We start from the raw sequence: 20886 nt of genomic DNA, 5'->3' as shown, positions 1-20886 counted from the left end.
AGGCAGAAAAGGTTCCCATCGCAGCCTTCACTAAATGTTCATGTTTTATTGTTCAAAACTCTCTGGCCTCTGCCCATTCTGTTTATGTTTTACCCTTTCACATCAATGACCCAAATCTCTTTCTGATCTTCGGTGGTTTCCTTTTGAACTTCCTCCCATCAGTGGGGATCTTACAACCTCCCATCAGTGGGGATCTTACAATTCTTTCTTCTCCATGATATTTGATTGTTGGTTTTTTGTTTGTTTTCCTCTTAAAAAAAAAAAAGGAAGGCAGCATATTAGTCAGTCCAGCCTGGGAACAAAACATAAATTAACTCTTTCGTTCAGGAACGACTAGGAGCAAACAGACTTGTCTTTTCACCTGGGAATTCACACAAGGTATTGGGGACAAGGTGGTAAGTGAATCAGAGCTTCCTGGCCAGAGGAAACAACTGCATATTTTTCTGCAGAATTTGTTTTGTATTTCTGCAATTTATCCCATACCTGGTAGGTAGCAACATCAGAGAAAGAGAGACAGAGAAAAAAGAAGATGAAGAAGACGAATGATGAGTAGGAGGAGAAAGAAAGAAAAGGAGAAGGAAAGAAAGGAAGGAAGAAAAGAAACTGCATCGTGCCCTGCTAATTCTAGCTCATGGTTTCAGCTAAAATAAAAGGCACGATTATTAGAGCCATCCCAGACAGCAGCTCCCTTAAGCTCCCCGCCTTCAAACAAGCAGAACAAAAGCCAGCACACCAAGCCATTGCCATCATCAGCACCTGATTCCTTCTGGCACGTCACCCTGTTGCATGATGCCCTATCTAAATCCCATGACTTAAGTAGTCTTTACATTAGGCATTGGGGAAAATAAGAGAGAGGGAGAGAAAGAGACTTCTCTGTATTTGGTTGGGTCAGGTATGAAACGGAAAATTCTTCAACATCCCAACCAGCCCGGTTGGCACCAAGACGGAAAAGGCTCACAGCTGGGACGTTCCTCTCCGGGACCTGCGAGCTGGACGGGCCTGTGATGACAGCCATCCCTCTCACAGTAAAGGCTCCCTTGCTCAGCCCTCGTTTCCATGGCTGATTGGCCTGTTGCCAAGCGGAAGCTGCGTCCCTTGGTACATGCTTGTCCTCATGTCTTGTAGCATCATTTGGACCGCCCAAATACAGCAGCGACAGTCCTATTTCTCTCCTGGGTGTGCTGTCTCTTACTTGCCTGCCAGCTGCCTAGGAGAGGCCCACTAAGAAAAGACCCGTCTGCTCCAAGCTGCCGTGTTAGCAGCTAGGACCAGTTCTCACTCAGTTACCCTGACCTGTGGCGGGCAGGCGTACGGAAGCAGGGCCAGGGAAGCATGCCGCTGGAGGCCCAGCTTCATTTCATTTTACCAACTATCGAAAGCGTTGATGAGGTTTTGTGTTGTTGATGTTTAGCCGCTCAATCATGTCCCCATGGACTGTAGCCTGCCCAGCTCCTCTGTCCATGGGATTTCCCAGGCAAAAATACTGGAGTGGGTTGCCATTTCCTTCTCCAGGGGATTTTCCCAACTTGTGGATCAAACCTACATCTCCTGCATTGGCAGGTGGATTCTTCATCACCGAACCATCTGAAAAGCCTGTTTATTTGGCCAAGTTACACCAAACAGATACATTAAAAATTGCTTCTGAGCCACTGAGTCATTTTATAAAGGCTCAAATCCCTTTCATCAAAGGAGATTCAAACTCATTAGATTTTATTCTGTAGGAAAACTTGCATAGCTTATGGTTGATATCAATAAAAACATCTGAAGAATAAGTTGAAAATATTGAGGAAGCTTATATTTGTCAGAATTTTTTCAATTGCAAGAAACAGACATCCACCTTAAGCAGAAAGGAGGAAGATCTAATTCCTGAACTTGAGCATTCTAGGGAATTCAGGTGCGGCAGGATCCAGCATCTCCAACAAGGTCATGAGTCAGGCTTTCTCTTTCCAGAGCTCTTTTCTCCTTCTCTGATTCTGCCCATCTTTGTAGCTCTTCACTTTGGGCATGATTCTTTCTTAATTCTGACAGTTTCTATGTTTATGGGAAGAAAAATTGCTATTGGCAACCCACTTCCAAGACAGAAAGAAAGACGGAGAGAGACAGAGAAGAAAGCAGACAATTTTTCCCTTATTCCAGCTGAAAAGAACCACGGAGGATTCTGGTTCATCCATCCTGGGTCTCAAGACTATCTTCAAACTGTGAAGACAATGGTTTATTAGGATTGCCTGAGCCTGCGTCATAGACCACAGGGTCCATATACATACAAGTGGGAGTTTCTCAATGGGATCAAAGGAAGGGTGAGACAATGTATAGGTCAGACCCAAAGTGTAGTCTACCACAAACCCAAGTCCTGTATAGGAACAAGAAGTAAAATAGGAGGAAAATCATCATTCAGTGACGTCATGGCATATTGAATTTTTAAGTCAACTAACACTGCCTTCAAATATTGTGTGTATTTAGAAAAATGTTTAAATTCTGAAGCTCAATTTTAGCATCTGCAAAATGTACCTGACAAGGATGGTGTGAGCTAAGTGACTGGAAGATAGTAGATGCTCAATGAAACTTAACCCCCACAGTCACTGAGTTAGCGGGTATCATGCCCTGTGACAGGTTTATGTGTTTTTACAAACACCCACGTTCATTTATCTTTTCCCTTCCTCTTATTTGCAAAGAACATATACTGTCCCCAAAGTGGGGCCACGATGCCCTCTCCCCAGAGCAGCCCACATTGAAAGTCAGTCCCTCATTCTTTCCAGTAGCAAATCTCCCATTTTACAGCTCTGCTCCTTCTCAGTTACCTGTCACATTGTGACACAATCGACCTACTTTCCCCTGCAAGTGTATGAATAAAGCCACTGGGGGCATCTCCTTTTAAGGAAACATTCTTCTTTATACTGCATGAGTGTGTGCATTTTAAGTCACTTCAGTCTCTCTGTGACCCTATGGACCATAACCCACTAGGTTCCTCTGTCCATGAGATTATACAGGCAAGAATACTGGAGTGGGTTGCCATGTCCTTCTCCAGGGGATCTTCCTGACCCAGGGATCAAATCTGTGCCTCTTATGTCTCCTACATTGTCAGACAAATTCTTAAACCACTGTACCACCAGAGAAGCCCAGATTCATTTTTTTTAAACTGGGAATAAGAGTTGATCTGGGGAACATACTACAGCTTTGGTGTTCTCCTATATGTGTGTATATTTAGCTTGCTCCCAAATTTCCATTCTTACAAACAATGCAACAATAAATATTCTTTTAACTCGGGGAGGGTTAATTTTAAATTTACACTGGCTCTGCTTCAGTGACTTTAACCCTTTTTTGTTTTTATAAGCACACATGATGGCCTGCCTGGAGGAGATAACCTGAGCCGCCCACCTGCGGAGGACTGTAAGGAAGTGAAACTAACACATCACCCTATCTGAGGCTTGCCTTTCTAAGGGACATGTGCAAAGACTGAATCGTCTTTTTGCTTTGTTTCCTGCCCCCCCCCCCCCCATTTCTGATCCATAAAAGAACCTGGCAACCAGGGCCTGCCAAGTTGGCTATTTTGAGGTGCCATCTTCTTGGTCAGCTGGCTCCCCAATTAAAGGCTCTTCCTCTCCTCAACCCCTTATCTCTCAGATTCACTGGCCTGTCCTACATGGAGCAGAGCGCCCTTGGACGTGGTGACATTCTTACACGTGGGTCTTTGTTTGCACATGTGATTATGTCTTTAGATCACACCTTAGACAGCTATGCTGGTTTTCACCAAACTCTCTGCACAGTGATCTTAACCAACATGTGGCGTCATCAGAAGAGGGGGAGCGCTCTGTTTGCCCCAGCATCTTGCCAGTGCTGTCAGACTGTTGGCACTTTGCTAATCTGCCGGCCATAAAGCAGCATCTTGCCACCTCATGTGCTTCTCTCACTGCTGTTGAGACTGGGCTTCCCTGCGTGCCTGGGCCACTTGGTCTCCTGTCCTGTTTTGGTTTTCCCATTTATATCACCTTTCTATTTGTTGTTGTTGTGGTTGTTGTTTTCTCTCTTTAATATTTAGGAATTCTTTTCATAGTTCAGACATTTATCTTCTGTTATTGTGTGCAAGTAGAACCCGCCTGCCAATGCAGGAGACACAAGAGATGCGGGTTCAATCCCTGGGTGGGGAAGATCCCCTGGGGGAGGAAATGGCAACCCACTCCAGTGTTCTTGCCTGGGAAATCCCCTGGACAGAGGAGCCTGGAGGGCTACAGTCCATGGGGTCGCAAAGAGTCGACACAACTGAGCCGGCGAGCACAGGTCTTCTTCAATAGTTAAATTTCTAAAATGTTTCATTTAGAAGTCTTCCTTCTGATCAGTAATTTTTAACATACTTTGTAATATAATTTTATAGTGTAATGTAATTTTAATTTTAAGGACTTTGGGGAAATTTTCTATGAAAGTCAACTTTTCCTCTGGATGATGTTACAAAGATCAGTAACATTTTCCATCAGGGGTCCCCTGTCCCTTTAATTATGGATGCTAAAGCTAGTCTTCCCAGAGCACTGCAGGGTGAATCATTTGTCCCACTGTTACAGATGGGGAAACCAGTGCTCAGTTCTGATAAATGATGTGTCCAAGATCACAAAGCTAAGTGACCACCCAAAAGACATATCTGAGACTCTGTGCTTCTGTAACTTGAAAGTTAGATGGTTGTCATTCACAAGCTCTTCACTTTGTCTTTTTAAGAGCTCTCTCCCGTTTGAGCCTGTTCCAACCTGTGTCATGACGACCCCAGATCTGACTTTGCCTCTCACGCTCCTTCCCTCCACCCTTTCCATCTCCTTTCTTCCGCCAACACTGATTCACAGAGCTGAGTGAACCGAGGGAATGGGCTACCTCCGCCCCATGCCTCGGGGCAGTGATTCTGGAAAAGCACTGGATCAAAGGACCTAGGTGAGGCCTGGTCACCTGAAACCTTTTATCTTCCTCGTGTGAAAATCTGTGCCAAAGGGAATCCAAGCAGGATCTTTTCTCTGTCTCTGATTTTCAGCTGAGCCTGAGACAGAGGAGGGAATATCTTAGTTCCGCCTAACCTAAGTGCAGACAGTGACAGCTACAGGCCCATGGGGAGGCAGGGTGCTGCAGCTGAAGTGGCCTCGTTACTGGCCAAAATCTTGGCCTTCTCTGCCCACCGAAGCCAAATGAAAAATACGGAGACAGAGTTTGGAGGAAATAGAAAGATGGCTTTCCCAGCCAGCGGAGAGGGGAACATAGTAGGCTCGGGCTACAAGAACAGGGCTCCTCCCATGAGGGGTCCAGGACCGTATATGAGGGCTTGCTGTCTGGTATTGGTGATGAGGAACAAAGGTGATAGGATCTTGATTTTTCCTTCTTGCATTGTTTCAAACACAGTCACAGGCTGGAGTCAGTAACCCAATAATTGAATCTGGCAGTTCGGTGGCTCTGGGGCCTACACTCTGACATGTAACTACAAGGGGAAGGGTGTTGTAAAGAACACCAGATACAGGATGTATTAGGCATAGAATCCAAGGATAATAGGTGTGAAGTGCAGCTCCTGAAGAGTTGGGGGGCAGAAAAGCAAACATGGAGAGTTACGCAATCCCACTCCTGGGCATACACACCGAGGAAACCAGATCTGAAAGAGACACGTGCACCCCAATGTTCATCACAGCACTGTTTATAATAGCCAGGACATGGAAGCAACCTAGATGCCCATCAGCAGATGAATGGATAAGGAAGCTGTGGTACATATACACCATGGAATATTACTCAGCCATTAAAAAGAATTCATTTGAATCAGTTCTAATGAGATGGATGAAACTGGAGCCCATCATACAGAGCGAAGTAAGTCAGAAAGATAAAGACCAACACAATATACTAATGCATAAATATGGAATTTAAAAAGATGGTAACAATAACCCTATATGCAAAACAGAAAAAGAGACACAGATGTACAGAACAGACTTTTGGACTCTGTGGGAGAAGGTGAGGGTGGGATGTTCTGAGAGAATAGCATTGAAACGAGTATGCTATCAAAGGTGAAACAGATCACCAGCCCAGGTTGGATGCATGAGACAAGTGCTCAGGGCTGGTGCACTGGGAAGACCCAGAGGGATGGGATGGGGAGGGAGGCGGGAGGGGGGATCGGGATGGGGAACACATGTAAATTCATGGCTGATTCATGTCAATGTTCGACTAAAACCACTACAATATTGTAAAGTAATTAGCCTCCAACTAATAAAAATAAATGGAAAAAAAAAAGGAGCAGTTAAAGTAAAAAAAAAAAAAAAAACTAGGAATGGTCAGGTCTATTCAATGTTCTCTTTATCATCTTGTTCTTGGGAAAGGGAAAGAAAAAAAAAACTCATTCTTTAAAAAAGAATTATTTTCCTTTTCGCTGCAACAGCCTGACCGCTTCCCTTCCCACTCCCCACCCCAAGGAACAACCACTCCAAGCCTGAAGAGACTCCATGGGCCACCTCTGTTAAGAGTGTTTGGTTCTTGGAAAGAGCCTATTCCTTCTCCGCTCTCCTGGGGGTGGGGGTGGGGGAGCCCGAGAGAGTTTTCCCTGAGTGAGCTGTCTGACACAACTGAGCAACAGGAACAGGAGATTCTCATTGCTTCGTGTCAAATCAACCTTTCAGCTCTTCACAGAAACCCTCAGAAATTGAATTTTTAAAAATGCCAGGGCTCCCCCTGCAGGACACGTGGAGCAACTACAGATGCCTCGAGGGCCGCCTGCATCAACGCCAGGTTTGGGGTGTGGGGGTATTCCTGCCGCTTGTGTGCCGGCTGTTCTGTGCTTAATCGCTTCAGTCGTGTCTGACTCTTCAGTCGTGGGACCCCACGGACTGTAGCCCGCCAGGCTCCTCTCTCCATGGGATTCTCCAAGCAAGAACACTGGAGTGGGTTGCCATGTCCTCCTCCAGCGGATCTTCCCCAGCCAGGAATCGAACTGGGGTCTCCAGCATGGCAGGCGGATTCTTTACCAGCTGAGCTACCAGGAAAGCCCTTGTCTGTCTGCAGGGGTTTTTAAAGTCAGTCCTGGTCCTTGGGGGCAGACAGGCAGCCACCTCCCAAGGGAGGTTCACAGAGAGGCTGTGCCCCAGTGGCCTGCCAACCGTGATTGGGGGCGGGGCAGGGGGCTGGGGGTTGCCCTGGGATGGGGCCAGCAGCCCTGAGGACAAGTCATTCTCTTCCAGATTCTCTTTCATCAGCAAAGTGGAACCTTCCCCCATCGGGGCCACCACCTCCCTCCACCGGAGTCAGAGTGTGGATGCTTTCTTTTCACTCTGAATGAGATGGACAGAGCCTACCTCTCGTTCATTCAGTCGTTTGTGGAGATTTTCCCAGCTGACTGATGTTATTCCAAATAAAAAAGATGGAAATCTCAGAAGGGAATGGTTTTCAAACACGGAGGCCTGGAGTACATGTCCTGCTATTTTCCACCCACCCCAGTAAACGATTTTGCACTGTTGATTTATTCCAACAAGCAGATTTTTTTTTCCATTTATTTTTATTAGTTGGAGGCTAATTACTTTACAACATTGCAGTGGTTTTTGTCATACATTGAAATGAATTAGCCATGGATTTACATGATTCCCCATCCCGGTCCCCCCTCCCACGTCTCTCTCCACCCGATCCCTCTGGGTCGTCCCAGTGCACTAGGCCCGAGCGTTTGTCTCATGCATCCAACCTGGGCTGGTGATCTGTTTCACCCTAGATAATATACATGTTTCGATGCTGTTCTCTTGAAACATCCCACCCTCGCCTTCTCCCACAGAGTCCACAAGTCTGTTCTGTACATCTGAATCTCTTTTTCTGTTTTGCATATAGGGTTATCGTTACCATCTTTCTAAATTCCATATATATGTGTTAGTATACTGTAATGGTCTTTATCTTTCTGGCTTACTTCACTCTGTATAATGGGCTCCAGTTTCATCCATCTCATTAGAACTGATTCAAATGAATTCTTTTTAATGGCTGGGTAATATTCCATGGTGTATATGTACCACAGCTTCCTCATCCATTTGTCTGCTGATGGACATCTAGGTTGCTTCCATGTCCTGGCTATTATAAACAGTGCTGCGATGAACATTGGGGTGCACGTGTCTCTTTCAGATCTGGTTTCCTCGGTGTGTATGCCCAGAAGTGGGATTGCTGGGTCATATGGCAGTTCTATTTCCAGCTTTTTAAGAAATCTCCACACTGTTTTCCATAGTGGCTGTACTAATTTGCATTCCCACCAACAGTGTAAGAGGGTTCCCTTTTCTCCACACCCTCTCCAGCATTTATTGCTTGTAGACTTTTGGATAGCAGCCATCCTGACTGGCGTATAATGGTGCCTCATTGTGGTTTTGATTTGCATTTCTCTGATAATGAGTGATGTTGAGCATCTTTTCATGTGTTTGTTAGCCATCTGTATGTCTTCCTTGGAGAAATGTCTGTTGAGTTCTTTGGCCCATTTTTTGATTGGGTCATTTATTTTTCTGGAGTTGAGCTGGAGGAGTTGCTTGTATATTTTTGAGATTAATCCTTTGTCTGTTGCTTCGTTTGCTATTATTTTCTCCCAATCTGAGGGCTGTCTTTTCACCTTGCTTATAGTTTCCTTTGTTGTGCAAAAGCTTTTAAGTTTCATTAGGTCCCATTTGTTTATTTTTGCTTTTGTTTCTAAAATTCTGGGATGTGGGTCATAGAGGATCCTGCTGTGATTCATGTCAGAGAGTGTTTTGCCTATGTTCTCCTCTAGGAGTTTTATAGTTTCTGGTCTTACATTTAGATCTTTAATCCATTTTGAGTTTATTTTTGTGTATGGTGTTAGAAAGTGTTCTAGTTTCATTCTTTTACAGGTGGTTGACCAGTTTTCCCAGCACCACTTGTTAAAGAGGTTGTCTTTTTTCCATTGTATATCCTTGCCTCCTTTGTCGAAGATAAGGTGACCATAGGTTCATGGGTTTATCTCTGGGCTTTCTATTCTGTTCCATTGATCTATATTTCTGTCTTTGTGCCAGTACCATACTGTCTTGATGACTGTGGCTTTGTAGTAGAGTCTGAAGTCAGGCAGGTTGATTCCTCCAGTTCCATTCTTCTTTCTCAAGGTTACTTTGGCTATTCGAGGTTTTTTGTATTTCCATACAAATTGTGAAATTATTTGTTCTAGTTCTGTGAAAAATACCGTTGGTAGTTTGATAGGGATTGCATTGAATCTATAGATTGCTTTGGGTAGTATAGCCATTTTGACAATATTGATTCTTCCAATCCATGAACACGGTATATTTCTCCATCTGTTTGTGTCCTCTTTGATTTCTTTCATCAGTGTTTTATAGTTTTCTATGTATAGGTCTTTTGTTTCTTTAGGTATATATACTCCTAAGTATTTAATTATTTTTGTTGCAATGGTGAATGGTATCATTTCCTTAATTTCTCTTTCTGTTTTCTCATTGTTAGTGTATAGGAATGCAAGGGATTTCTGTGTGTTAATTTTATATCCTGCAACTTTACTGTATTCGTTGATTAGCTCTAGTGATTTTCTGGTAGAGTCTTTAGGGTTTTCTATGTAGAGGATCATGTCATCTGCAAACAGAGAGAGTTTCACTTCTTCTTTTCCTATCTGGATTCCTTTTACTTCTTTTTCTGCCCTGATTGCTGTGGCCAACACTTCCAAAACTATGTTGAATAGTAGTGGTGAGAGTGGGCACCCTTGTCTTGTTCCTGATTTCAGGGGAAATGCTTTCAATTTTTCACCATTGAGGGTGATGCTTGCTGTGGGTTTGTCATATATAGCTTTTATTATGTTGAGGTATGTTCCTTCTATTCCTGCTTTCTGGAGAGTTTTAACCATAAATGGATGTTGAATTTTGTCAAAGGCTTTTTCTGCATCTATTGAGATAATCATATGGTTTTTATCTTTCAATTTGTTAATGTGTTGTATTACATTGATTGATTTGTGGATATTAAAGAATCCTTGCATTCCTGGGATAAAGCCCACTTGGTCATGGTGTATGATTTTTTTAATATGTTGTTGGATTCTGTTTGCTAGAATTTTGTTAAGGATTTTTGCATCTATGTTCATCTGTGATATTGGCCTGTAGTTTTCTTTTTTGTGGCATCTTTGTCTGGTTTTGGAATTAGGGTGATGGTGGCCTCATAGAATGAGTTTGGAAGTTTACCTTCTTCTGCAATTTTCTGGAAGAGTTTGAGTAAGATAGGTGTTAGCTCTTCTCTAAATTTTTGGTAGAATTCAGCTGTGAAGCCATCTGGTCCTGGGCTTTTGTTTACTGGAAGATTTCTGATTACAGTTTCAATTTCCTTGCTTGTGATGGGTTTGTTAAGATCTTCTATTTCTTCCTGGTTCAGTTTTGGGAAGTTATACTTCTCTAAGAACTTGTCCATTTCTTCCAAGTTGTCCATTTTATTGGCATAGAGCTGCTGGTAGTAGTCTCTTATGATCCTTTGTATTTCAGTGTTGCCTGTTGTGATCTCTCCATTTTCGTTTCTAATTTTGTTAATTTGGTTCTTCTCCCTTTGTTTCTTAATGAGTCTTGCTAATGGTTTGTCAATTTTGTTTATTTTTTCAAAAAACCAGCTTTTAGCTTTGTTGATTTTTGCTATGGTCTCTTTAGTTTCTTTTGCATTTATTTCAAGCAGATTTTTAAAAATTAATTTTTATTGGAGTAGACTTGCTTTACGACGTTGTATGAGTTTGTACCGTGCAGCGAAATGAATCCGTCGCACATGTACATATATGGCCTCCCGTCTGCACTTTCCCATCCAGGCCACCACCGGGCATCAGGCAGAGTTCCCTGCGCGGTACGGCATGTTCGTACTAGTCACTCTGTACGTGCCAAGTCACTTCAGTCGTCTCCGACTGTGGCCCTCTGGACTGCGGCTCGCCAGGCTCCTCTGTCCATGGGATTCTCCAGGCAAGAATACTGGAGTGGGTTGCCACACCCTCTTCCAGGGGATCTTCCAGACCCAGGGATCGAACTCACATCTCCTGAGGCTTCTGTACTGGCAGGCAGATTTTTTTGTTTTTTCTTTTTCTTCACCTCTGAGCCACCTGGGAAGCCCTGTCTATTGTATACACAGTATCAATAGTGAATATGTGACAGTCCCAATCTCCCAGTTCCTTCTACCCTCTCTTTCCCACTTGGTGTTCATACATTTGCTCTCTACATCTGTGTGTCTATTTCTGCTTTGCAAATAGGATCATCTGCACCATTTGTCTAGATTCCACATCTGCGTTAACATACAATTTTTCCTTTCTCTTTCTGACTTCCTTCATTCTGTATGACAGTCTCTAGGTCCAGCCACATTTCTACGAATGACCCAGTTCCCCGACAAGCTGATGTCAATACCTACTCACAAGACCTATAGTCTCCCCAAGCATCTCTTCTCAGGAATATCCGTACCTGTCACCTGTGCTATGCGCAATTAACTCAGAACCAGTGACTTCGGAGCAGGGCAGGGACATCCTCCAATTGCAAGCCTCCTCTTAATTTTAGGGGCTCACACTCCTCACAGGGGAGCAGCTCTCCACGGTGGCCCACCTGACTCACTTTGGTCCTCTCCTCTTAAAACCAAAGACCTCAGCCTCTTTCAGCTGGGGTGGGGAGGGAAAGGAGAAGACACAACAGAGTTGTGACATCGCTGTTGTGTAAGTAACTTACTCTACCGGAGTGGGCAGCAGGCAGACGCGGTACCTCGATGCCTCTCCCCTTCATTTGTTTGGAGCCCTGTACCTCTCCTCATCCCTATACTGTGGGTTGTCAAGGTTTTAGGATGCAACTGGATGGGGCAGCAAGAGAGCCCAGACCTGAGGAGCGGCCCCGCCACCAAGTCAAGGTACTGCTTGGAGACCGCGCCCCCCAGGGCCACCAGCATCATAGCACACATGGTCTCACCCAGGCACGCCCCAGGGAGACAGGCCTGGGAATTACACAGCTGCACCCCAGGCCCCAGAAGTGTGTAACCTGGTCCTTCAAGACTCCAAATATCCCACCGCATCTTGTTGATCATCTCTTTTGAAGCATACAAAAATGCATGAAACAAGAAATTTTCCATTGTGATGACCAAAATAACAATTCAAACATGAGCCTGAAATTCTTTAACTATGAATAAATATTTCACTTGCTGGTATCTTCAACCAGTATGGTATGAGTCACAACCACAAGTTTTCTTAAGGGGAATTTGAAAGGATGTTTCAGACGTCTTAACTTGGAAATTCTATTTCCAGTCACCTATCCAAGGCAAATCATCAGATGAATGCACCACATTTGCAAAAGCAACAAATTGGAAAAAACCTAAAGACCCCTTTTTTCCTAATATTTTTTAAAGAATTTTTTATGGACCATTTTTTTAAAGTCTTTCTTGAATGTGTTACAATATTGCTTTGGTTTTATGTTTTGGAATTTTAGCCATGAGGCATATAGGATCTTAGCTCTCTGACCAGGGATCAAACCCCCATCCCCTGCACTAGGAGGTGAAGTCTTAACCTCAGGACCACCAGGGAAGTCCCAAAAGATCCTAAAATCAAGGATTAGTTTAAAAATTATAATACTTCTATCCAATGGGATGCTAGTGTTAATTGCTCAGTTGTGTCCGACTGTTTGCGACCCCATGGACTGTAGCTCTCCAGGCTCCTCTGTCCATGGTATTCTCAGGCAAGAATACTGGAGTGGGTTGTCATTTCCTTCTCCAGGGGATCTTCCTGACCCAGGGATCGAACCCGGGTCTCCTGAATTGCAGGTAGATTCTTTACTCTCTGAGCAATGAGGGAATTTCCATAGGATGCTGCTGCTGCTGCTGCGTCACTTCAGTCGCGTCCGACTCTGCGACGCCACAGACGGCAGCCCACCAGGCTCCCCCGTCCCTGGGATTCTCCAGGCAAGAACCCTGGAGTGGGTTGCCATGTCCTTCTCCAATGCATGAAAGTGAAAAGTGAAGGTGAAGTCGCCCAGTCATGTCTGACTCTCAGTGACCCCATGGACTGCAGCCTACCAGGCTCCTCCATCCATGGGATTTTCCAGGCAAGAGCACTGGAGTGGGGTGCCATTGCCCTCCTCGATAGGAAGCTAGGCAACCATTAAAAATGGTGGGTGGGGAATACAGCTAATAATCCTGTGTTGTATGTTTGAAAGGTGCCAAGAAAGGAGATCTTGAACATTCTCATTACAGGAAGAAAAATGGTAACTATGTATGATGAGGGATATTAACCAGAGTTATTGTGGGAACCATTTCACAGGATATACAAATATTAAATCATTATGTCGTACACCTGAAACTGGTTTAGCTATATGTCATTTATATCTCAACACAAAACATGTAGTTCTATCTTACTGGATTGTAATTATGTCCACGATACGCTGGAATGCTGATATATTAGTCTGTTATTGGGGAACAATTAGGTACAGATTCCAAGATCAGGTCTATGTAAATATTCATATGTACACCAAAATATTAATAAATATTTTTAATAATTTCATGTCTTTACAAATCTTTCCAATGGACAAATAATCAGGAAAAGGAAAAGCTCTTTATATATTTTTTCATTTATTTTTATTAGTTGGAGGCTAATTACTTTACAATATTGTAGTGGTTTTTGCCATACATTGACATGAATCAGCCATGGATTTACATGTGTTCTCCATCCCGATCCCTCCTCCCGCCTCCCTCCCCATCCCATTCCTCTGGGTCTTCCCAGTGCACCAGCCCGGAGCACTTGTCTCATGCATCCATATATTTTTGACAATAAAAGAAAACCACATGCCTTTTCCCTTAGCTAGAAAAACAAATCTTTTTCTTTTTTTGTAGACAAATTTGCTCAAGTGTCTGAGAGTTAGTTGGTTGTTTTTTTTTTTAATCTCCTTTTAACCAACTGGAATGTTTCAACTTATTTTGGAGAAAAGTTTATATATATACAAAAACAGAGAAAATAATACCATGGGCCCCCATGAGCATCATTCACAGTTATCTTTTTTCACCCATTCTCTAGAGGGTTCCTCCTCTCTCTATGCTGAATTATTTTGAGGCTAATCTCTGACATCCTAGTATTTCATCCATAAATGCTTCATTATATCCCATCCAAAATGCAAGGACTCTTTTGGAAACATAACAGTGCTATTGTTATCACATCAAGACATTTAAGGGCAAAGCTACAGTACCATTAAACACTTTGTGATGCATTTCCCTCGGGCCATTTCTTACAACTGCTTACTCCTGGGTGATCTCTTATATCCTTAACGTCTTCATTTTTAGTGTGGAGAAAATATAAGGTCACTGACAGTACTAAATTGGAAAATATATTAAAGAGGTTAGTATAGGAGTCCAGCAGCTTGTACGTGTCCTAAACTGGCAGTGACAGGCGACTTGCGTGTTTTCCACTTCCTCTTCTACTAGGCATTTGTAGGAATTTGCCCTTATTTTATGAATTTCCTATTCATATCTTCTGGCCCCTTTTCTAGTGGGCATTAAGAATAGCAACGCTTATCTTTCTTATGCTTGCTCACCTTTTTTTTTTCAGTTTATTCTATGCTTTTCTATTTTACTTACAATTATGTGGGAAAATACATCCTTCCTTTCCTTTGATTGGACCCAATATAATATATAATCTATATTTTTTCAGTGTTTTGTGTTTTTCTGTTTTTTATTCGGTTCATATAAACTTTGAGGATCACTCACTAAATGAGCCCCACAATCTATTTTCACTAAAAAAGCAAAAATATTGGGTTGGTCAAAAGTTCACTCATGTTTTTCTGTAAGATGTTATGGAAAACATCAAACAAATGTCTTGGCCAACCCAATATAATCACTCTTTGAGCTCATGAGCTTATTTTATATATGCAAAATCAGGTTTTTCCTAAGATGGAACCACTCTGTAAACTCAGTTACATACAGTAGTCTTGGGTAAACCATATTCACAGCAATACCGATTAGCAGCTGTGTGTAGGGCTTCCAGCCCTTTCCACATATCGCACTTAATATTTACCACTCCTATCAAGAAAGTATCACCGTCACCTGGATTCTAGAGACGGCTCACTGGGCTAATGGAACAAAGAGATTAGCCACCTGGAACCCAGGTTCTCCACTTCCCAAGCCCCTCTAACACCAGACCAAGCTTCCTTCCTCACTTGCAAAGTGGAAATCCTTAGGGTGCCACCTCACAGAGCTGATGATGAACCATTATGTACAAAGCATGTAGAAAAATGTCTAAAATGTTGTGAGTACTCCTTGAATGCTACTTATTGCTGTTATCATTAGTGTAGCAACAAAATTAATAAGTGCAAAATAATAACTATAATAAAAATGACAGTACAGTAAAAAATAATATGAATTATTATTGTTGTTTAGTCATGGAGTCATGTCCGAACCTCTTGTGACCCCACGGACTGTAGTCCAATAGGCTTCTCTGTCCAGGGGATTTCCAGGCAAGAATACTGGAGTGGGTTGCCATTCCCTCTCCAGGGGATCTTTCTGACCCAGAGATGGAACCTGAGTCTTATGCACTGGCAGGCGGATTCTTTACCGGCTAAGCTACCAGGGAAGCCCATGAATTATTGTAACAGTATAAGAATAATAAAAGCCAGTGTTCACTGAGGTCTCACTAGGCACCAAGAAGTATTTTACTGGCTGGTTGTCCTGCAATATTGGTACTTGTATTTTTTTTTTTTTTTCTTTTTTACAGAGGAAGAAACTAAAACAGAGAATATGCGACTTGCCTTGAGGGGCTAAGAAGTCACAGATTTAGCAAATGCACTCAATTAGTAGGTGGTGGATTTGCGGTTGGAATCCAGGCAGCATGGCGGCGGGGCAATCTTTTAGGAACGATCACCTCACACCCCTGCGTCGTGGGCATAAAAGCACAGTCTCCTGGTCCCCGTCACAACTCGTGGACAGACGGCTCAGGCTTGGAAGCCCAAGGGTTAGAAACTCAGTGACAGGCTTAGAAAATGGCGCTCTCTCAACCTTTCCCACAGCCTAAGAAGGAGGAGGCTCTTGGCTTCGACAAGCTGCGCGGGCCGCTGCAAGGGTAAGGATGCTGCGTTCTCAGTCCGGGATGTTCCAGGCTCCCACACAAGGGGCGCGTTCACTCGGATTCGCCAGCAGAGGGCGCAGTGGCGCCGCGGGGAGACCTTGGATGTCTCCAAGTTGGGGTGTTAACCTCGGTTCCCCCCCTGTCTCAAGAGAGGAAATGCTTTTCTCTTTCACAAGATCCTTCACCCACGGGGCTGCTTTCTTTCCCTCTTGATGTCATCCTGTTACACAGGCAGGAAGTTCTGTTGGCTCAAGACTTGGCTGTAGGGAAGACTTCTGCTGCCCTGCGGTCACAGAATAACAAACAAAGCCCTTTGACCTAGAAGTTATGCAACCCACGAGGAGCCGGAATCACTTGATACAGCCTGTTGATGGGCGCGAAAGAGGAGAGTGAAAAAGCTGCCTTCAAACTCAACATTCAAAAAACGAAGATCATGGCATCCAGTCCCATCACTTCATGGCAAATAGGGGGAAAAGGTGGAAACAGCGACAGATTTTACTTTTTTTAGTCCCCAGAATCACTGCGGACAGTGACTGAAAAGTGAGTGTTAGTTGCTCGGTCCTGTCTGACTCTTTGTGGCCCCATGAACTGCAGCCTTGCCAGGCTCCTCTGTCCATAGGATTCCCCAGGCAAGAATACAGGAGTGGGTTGCCATGCCCTGACCCAGGGATCAGACTCGCACCTCCTGCATTGGCAGGCAAATTCTTTACTGTCTGAGCCACAAGAAAAGCCCTGTGGGTGGTGGCTGCAGCCATGAAATTAAAAGTCACTTGCTCCTTGGAAGAAAAGCTATGATAAACCTTGACAGCATATTAGAAAGCAGAGATGTGACTTTGCCAACAAAGTTCTGTATAGTCAAAGCTATGGTGCTTCCAGTAGTCACGTATGGATGTGAGAGTTAGATCATAAAGAAGGCTGAGCACCGAAGAACTGATGCTTTAAAACTGTGATGCTGGAGAAGACTCGAGAGTACCTTGGACAGCAAGATCAAACCAGCCGATCCTAAAGGAAATCAACCCTGAATATTCACTGGAAGGACTGATGCGGAAGCTGAAGCTCCAGTACTTTGGCTACCTGATGCAAAGAGCTAACTCACTGGAAAGGACCCTGATGTTGGGAAAGATTGAGGGCAGGTAGAGAAGGGGATGACAGAGGATGAGATGGTTGGCTGGCATCACCGACTCAATGGACATGAGTTTGACCAAACTCTGGGAGATAGTGAAGGACAGGGAAGCCTGGCATGCTGCCATCCATGGGGTCACAAAGAGTCAGGCACAACTGAGTGACTGAACAACAACAACACAGTATTTCATTCTGGACAGAGAGGGGGCAGGGGTACACAGTCTTCAGGCACAGTCTTTGAGTCCACCGGAACCACTGGCTCTCACCCCATCCAGCTCTCCTCTGTGGCAGAGCTCAGGTGGGTCTAAGAATCCCACCCCAGCCCCTCCTGCAGCAGGAAACTGGAGGCAGGCAGAGAAGAGGAGACAGAGCAGAACACAGCATGAGCCGTCCCGTGAGACATTTTAGTGCCACCTGTTTCAGCTGACGTGAGTGCACCCCTGTCCCCCACAGCCCCTTTCTGGATCTGCATTCAGAAAAGATGCACTTTCTCCTCTTCCCAGGAGCTGAGAGGTGGGGGCTGGGCAGCCTCCTCCTGATAAAGACAAGAAAACCGCCTGAGGTCCAGTCCTCTGATGACGTCTCCCTGTGGATTCCATTCTCCTGCTCTCTCTTCTTCTTCAGTAAAGTTGCTGAGGTCCTTGCAGATCGGCATCTGTTGCGTTCCTAGGAACAGTCAGATCAGGGCATCAGAGGTGGGGCATGGCAGTTGTTGTTAATAAGAGAGCCTCTGATCAAGACAGCTTAAACTGCAAACCCTCCCAAAGCAGTCGAGAAAGGCAGGAAAAACCAAACAACCACTTGCCATATTAAAGCAGCTTGTTTATATCCTGCCAAAGTAGCAAAAAAACTAATTTTTGTGTTTTGTCAGACGGTTACTGGAAGGCGTGGGGTGGGTCTGACCGCTCGATGCCCAAAAGCCAATAAACAGGCCAGGTTGGTGGAAAGGAAAGTTTGCTTTATTTCAGATGCCAGCAACTTGGGGGTAAGGGCAGACATCTGTCCAAAAGCCAACTCCCCCCACAGAACTTTTATAGTCTGGGGTTGGGGGAGGGGGGCGGGCTTCATGCAGAACAGCACAGTCTGATAGTCATCGTCAGATTGGTCACTGGTGGCCTGACCAGTGTCATCTTGATTGTTTTAGGTACAGTTAATCTTCATTTCCAGGGTCCTTTGTTCCCAATTCTTGGATTTGTGGCAGCTATGTCCTCTGTACAGTCTTTTCATCATGTAGTTAACTTCTCCCATCTGGTGTTTTAGTATCTATAAGACAGCTCACAGGATACAGCTGAGAATATTATCTATAGCCCTTGACAAGAAACTAAAGGTCCTTGACTGTGCTTAACAACTGCATCATTATCATTTGGTCTCCTTTGACTGTTTCCCTTTGTTTCTGAATTTCTCGTTTCTCTGATGAAACTTATTCTTTGACTAAAGTTTTCCACAGACAAAGGGGAGTCAGAGGACCTGCTGGGGAAGGGACCATGAGGTCCTGCTCTATTTCAGGAGTTTGAGTCAATGGTAGACTGGAACCAACAGATTATTTAAGGAAAAGCAGACCCATTCCTAAAAAACCTACCTAAACAGGTTGGCAAATGTGCAGGTTTCGGAATCTACACTTCCCTTACAACTCACAGGCAGGAACTGTACTGGCTTTCTCGATTTTGTGGATTTGATTTAAAAAAGAAGAAGAAGAATAAAAGAGCCTCTGGGGAGAGGTGACTCACGAGGGCAAGAGCCAGGGCTCAAGGTCTGATTGCCCCTTCCTCTAGGAGGAAGAAGAGGAGGGTGAGGTTTCGGTTTCACTGCAACAAACATCAGCATCCCTTAGGAGCTGCCTGGGTTTGGCAGGGGAAGAGGGATAGCTGCACAGTTTCCATCCTCTGTCACTCAAGAGCCCCAGAAGAATTCCGCTTGAGACGTGTGGCCTCCAGGGCTTCGTCCCAAAGTCCTGCAATTCTGAGCGCTCCCCAACCCCCATCATTTATTGCAGATGTTGTGGACTCGTCATCTGTAGAGAAGTCTCGAAGAAGGAAGCCAAGGAGGAATTTTCCACTTCCTGAACTTGGCACACACACACCCCTGGATACGGGATAAATGAACCACACACGCAAGCGTGGAAGGAAAGTTTATAACTGTGAAGTGGGATGGAGCGCTGGGAAAAGGTCAGCTGCCTGGGGCCAGCAGGAAGCCTCTGAGTCACTGTGGGGGCAGGGGGATGCAGGGGGTGCCAGGAGGCACTGAGGGACCGGCCCCGCCACCCACTCCCTGTTGTTCAGACAGCTCCTCATCCGACCTGGGAGCGTGCCAAGCACTCTCACGGGTGTATCTGCATCTCAGTCTTTGGGGGAAAGACCAGCTCTCTCTGGACCCTTTGTTTGACATGACTCAGCCTTGAGGCTGCCCTTTCTCAGGGACAGATGCATGGTGTTCGAGGGGAGAGACCAAAGGAAGTGGGTTTTGTGGGCAACTCAGTCATTATAGGAACGAAACAGAAGTTAGAGGGGCATAGCACCTGCATGTCACCTTGACTCTGACCTCTTCACCTCTCACTGTAAGGGAGCAGGACCCCCTGGGGCCTTCCCGTGTCCTCTGCTTGACTTCCCGCTGAAGCACCTGGATGACAGTGTTTGGTGCATGTTTCCTGAGGTTTTCTGGTAGATAAAATAAAACCATCCCTCTTCAACAAATGGAAAATGTTAACTACTTGACAACCGTGAGCACACAGCCCCAGGCCTCTTGGAGCCTAAGGACTGATGGCGTTTTGTTTTTAAATATTTATTTTTCTGCTCCAGGTTTTAAGTTGCAGTGGCACAAGGAATCCAGTTCCCTGACCACGGATTGAACCCTGGGCCCCCAGGCCTGGGACTGACGATGTTTGTCCCTGTGACATTACCTGCTACCTCAGCATCAGCCAACCAGGGTCATGCTTGAGCTTATCACACATCTGTGACCCTCCTTTCTCCTCGGGCTTTTAAAAGGGTTTTGTTGAAACCCTCAGGGAGTTCGGGGCTTCTTAGGGCACGAGGCACCCATTCTCCTTGCATGGCCCTGAAATAAACCTTTCTCCGGCCCAACCTCCAAAGTTTCCATTTGTTTGACCCCACTGTGCACCAGGGAACTTGTCTTAACATCACCCCTACCTCCAGGCCAGCCTCTGTCCCCTAAGGTTTGCCCAGGTGACATGGGGCTCACCCCCAAGGACGGGGACACAGCTCCTTTCACCTCACCAAGCCCAGCTGCTGAAATGAGCAAACGAACCAGTGGTGGCCTTCAGCTCTCCTACACCCTGCCTCTTTGTCCACTTCCTTGACACTTAAACCTTCTGTTCTATGCACATTGAGCGTGAGCCCGTGTCAGCTGGGTTGCTTCTCTGGTGGCTCAGTGTTAAAGAATCCATCTGCAACGCAGGGTTCATTCAATCCCTGAGTCAGGGAGAACCCCTGGAGTAGCAAATGGAAACCCACTCCAGTATCTTACCAGGGAAATCCCTTAGATTGAGGTGCTTGGAGGCTACAGTCCCTGGAGTCGCAAAGAGTCGACACGACTGAGCGACTACATACAGCCGCACTCACGCCTTGTCAGCTGACAAATGAATGTTCTCAGCCTTTACCGGCCAGCCTACATTTCAGTAACAAAGCCAGTCTAACTCAATTATTTGTCTTTTCACCTTATTGCTTTCCTACAATTTCATTTAAAAATGAGTAGAAATTAAAAATGAAGGTGCTGCAACTGCTAGTAATAAGATCAAG

This window comes from Odocoileus virginianus, chromosome 2 (assembly GCF_023699985.2).
Source record: "Odocoileus virginianus isolate 20LAN1187 ecotype Illinois chromosome 2, Ovbor_1.2, whole genome shotgun sequence".
In the NCBI taxonomy this organism is placed as follows: domain Eukaryota; kingdom Metazoa; phylum Chordata; class Mammalia; order Artiodactyla; family Cervidae; genus Odocoileus; species Odocoileus virginianus.
The sequence above is the reverse complement of the archived record's forward strand: the minus strand, read 5'-3'. Positions refer to the sequence as shown.